We start from the raw sequence: 3,978 nt of genomic DNA on the forward strand, positions 1-3,978 counted from the left end.
CTTGCTAATAGAAACAATTTATGATAGCTATGGGGAGGGAGAAAAATATTCATGGGCTAGATGATAGACACATGCTAACATGGATGAAAGGGCAGGCAATATACAACAAGAAGGAGCTTGGCAGAGAAAAGATGATGGTATCGGGAGACAAAGGAAGGAATGCAATAATAGTTAAAGTGAATAGAGGTAAATACTGTTAACTGTTAGTACATGAAGGGGATTGTAACCATGTAATGAAGCAAAATATATGATTTGTTGATGATCAGCTCTGTATATCTTGACTCAATTCACAATAAAAAGTTTAGTAAATAAATAAAAGAATGAAACAACAAAAGGAGAAAACTAAATCCCAAAATATGAAAATAAAGTGCAGTTGTTGAGCCCACAAAGGATAAAGCTCTGCAGGTCTCCTGCAATTCAAGGAGCTCACAAGGTGGGTGTGGGAGGAATGTGACAGAAGAGTTCCTGACCCTGGACGGAGCACCTATTGGCCTGTTACCTGTGTGTCGTGCACTCAGACAGGAAGTAGTTTGTTGCAATCCTTGATAAAGCTGTGTCTGTTAGGACCACAGTTTCAGTGTCTGTTAGGACCACAGAGCAGCTGGTGGTATGGTGGTTGGTGCATCTGCCTAGACTGCCATCTTGCTGGAAGTTCTATTCATTTTTTTAATGTTGTCCTTTGAAGCATAAAATTTGTCATTTTGATGAAGTCCAATTTATCTTTTCAAGTTCAATACTTCTTAATCAACTTGACTTACACTAAGTTTGTGATGATTAGCAATACTTCTGTAGCAAGATGCCATACGAAGAGTGGTAGGATAGGGTTGTCATTATTGTTTAGTGCTGTCGACTTGGTTCTGACTCATAGCAACCCTTTATAGGATTTCCAAGTCTGTAAATCTTTGCAGGAGTAGAAAGTCTCATCTTTTTTCTGAAGAACAGCTGGTGGGCTCGAACGACCAACCTCTTGGTTCACAGTGCAGTCATTCTACAGAGACAGGACATCAAATTGGAGAACAGACTAAGAGGGGGCCATTGTCAGCTGACAGTAATCATCAATCAGCAAGAGAAATGGCAGCAGAACAAGAGGAGGGTTCAGTCCAGATGGGGCAAGAAAGCAGCTTAGGATGGGCATAGAGTGGGTTAGTGATGCCCTGAGTGCTCTACCTGTTAGTTCTGCAATTCAGGATTAATAGTCTAAGTTAGAAAGACATTGGAGTGCTACTTGATTAAGTTGCCAAGGACATAGGAAAAGGCAAGCCAGGGCCAGAGCCCATTTAGACTAAATAAGGAGATCTGAAAAAATGAATGTTGTTGTAAATTGCCGTCGAGTCCGTTTCGACCCATAGTGTCCCTGTACAGGGTTTCCAAGGAGCAGCTGGTGAGTTTGAACCACTGACCTTGTGGTTCAAACTGATCTTGTGGTCCAGTGCTGATCCTGCAGTGCCACACTAGGATTGTTGTTGTTGTTAACTGCTGTCGAGTGTGGAATTAAAGCACTACCTTTAAGTGCTGCTGAATCACTTAGGTTTCAGAGGATTCTTCAGCTCTGAGGGCTCTCAGATTTACTCACAGTGCATTCATGCTTGGGGTACAGGACTTTCAGCCTCCTTACACAACAATTCTCTAGAGAAGGGTTGGCAGCTTGCAGTACCAACCAACTTCTTGCTGCAAAGATAAGGCTTGACCTTAAATTGCCCTCTGAGAGGCACTGTGGCATCATTTGTGGACTAAAATTTCTTCTGAGCCATCTTTTGCTTTTATTGGAATACAGTTTCTCTGTATAACTGATTAATAATGAGTGCTTTATAAGTAGCAATGAGATTCTCCATTGAAGCAAACGGATGTAAGTGTGGTAGAATCCAGGGAAGGACTTATCCAGCATAAGCACTTGAAGCCTTGAATTGTGAATAATGTGTGACTAAGTGAAGTTGAAGGACTTGTAAAAGCAAAGCAGGAGGAAAAGGAAGACAGTAAAATGGTCAGAACGGTTAGTCACTGGCCATCTGTCAGCTTGTCACTTACCATGAGCTTCAGTTTCTCCAACAAAGATTCCCAACTTGGCCTCAAAGGAGGGTTTACACATTCAGGAACTGTTTATTGAGCACCCACTAAATACATTAAGTCACTGTAAAGGTATGTGTTGATCATCTTTAGTTCTTGGTCCCTAACACAGTATCTGGTAGCGTAGTGGTTACGAATCTGACTGCGAACCACAAGGTCAGCAGTTCGAAACTACCAGCTCCTCTGCAGGAGAACGATGAGGCTTTCTGCTCCCGTAAAGATTTACAGCCTCGGAATGAGACGATATACAATAGAATTAATGTAAAACTAATGTTCTCCCATGTAAACTATCACATAATTCACAAGAAAATATTTAAGAGGAAAAAAAAAAAGATTTACAGCCTCGGAAACCCTGTACAGGGTCGCTATGGGTCAGAACCGACTCCACGGCACTTAACAATAACAACAACAATCATAGTATCTGGTACATTTTAAGAATCAACCCAATGCTGAATGAGTGGGAAAAAAGTAAAGAAAGAAAGAAGAAAAATGAATTAATACAGAAGTACTTCCTGCTTAGATGAAGGTCAAAATGATGTGCTAATTTTGATATCCCCAACACCTCCATGGAAGTAGATGGAATAAAAGACTTAAGTCTTTTAGTAATACACAAAACAGAGAAACAAGGTTTGATCCTTGATTTAGAGAAGTGATGGAAGGCCAGAAGTTAAGCCAATCTCATGAAAAAAAATCAATGTGGTCTGACAAGACAGTTGTGTCAATTTTGTTAGTGTTCTTAATGATTAACTACCTTGTTAATCATTGGCATGACCCAGAAGAGAAACTTAAAAACTGAAAATGTTAAGTGTTTTATTATTTTGGATTCTCACATGTCTGAACACTAACAATACTCACCATGTGATACATAGAAACCAGCAAAGAAAGGCACATTTCAACCTTTTGAACTATTTAAATAAATTCAAATAAAACATTTTTTAAAAAAACAAACACTTCACTATCTGAAGAGAAATCAGGGTAATAAAGAAGATATTGGCTGCCTTACGCATGTGGATGCTCTAAGCAGGTCCTTAGGATTTAAGACTCTCAGGACAGACGGCCATAGAATGGAGTCACCCACACATTATTGGAGAACTGAGTTTAACAGAGGAACTCTGGAAAGTTTTGCCTTGTCATTTCCTTCTAAATACAAAAGAAAAATCTATTTGGCTGGAATTCTGGAATCTATTGGCTGGTATTCTGGAATGCTGATGACTCTTCCAGTCCTATCCAACCATAAAATTCAACAAGGGATCATGAACAACAGACTTGAGTTCAAAAATACATTTGGGGAACCCTATCAAATAGAACCACAAATCGTTTGTCAGTTTGTCATACTGTGGTGGCTCATGTCTTACTGGAATGCTGGAATGCTATGATGCTGGTAACTATGACATCAATATTTCAAATACAAACAGGATCACATTTCTCAGCAGAACTTCCAGACTAAGCTGAATGAAGAAGAAAGGCCTGGTGATCTACTTCTCAAAGAATCTGAACAGAGAAAACCTTATAACTATCAATGGAATATTGTCTTATATAGTGCCAGAAGATGAACACTTCAGGTTGAAAATATGAATGGAGAAAAACTGCCTCCTCAGCATCAGCCTTAATCATGTGGATTGAGTAAAGCTTTCACCTTCATTTGCTGATGTGGCAGAACTCAAAATGAAACAGCTACAAACATCCATTAATAATCAGAACCTGGAATGTACAAAGTATGAAGCAAGGAAAATTGGGCGTTGTCAACAATGAAATGGAACACTTGAAGATTGATATCCTAGGCATTATTGTGCTGAAATGGACTGGTTTGGGCCATTTCAAATTAGATAATCATATGGTTTATTATGTAGGGAATGACAAACTGAAGAATAACATCACAATTGTCATCAAAAAATGTATTTCAAGATCTATCCT

This window comes from Chrysochloris asiatica, unplaced genomic scaffold (genome assembly GCF_000296735.1).
Source record: "Chrysochloris asiatica unplaced genomic scaffold, ChrAsi1.0 scaffold00011, whole genome shotgun sequence".
In the NCBI taxonomy this organism is placed as follows: domain Eukaryota; kingdom Metazoa; phylum Chordata; class Mammalia; order Afrosoricida; family Chrysochloridae; genus Chrysochloris; species Chrysochloris asiatica.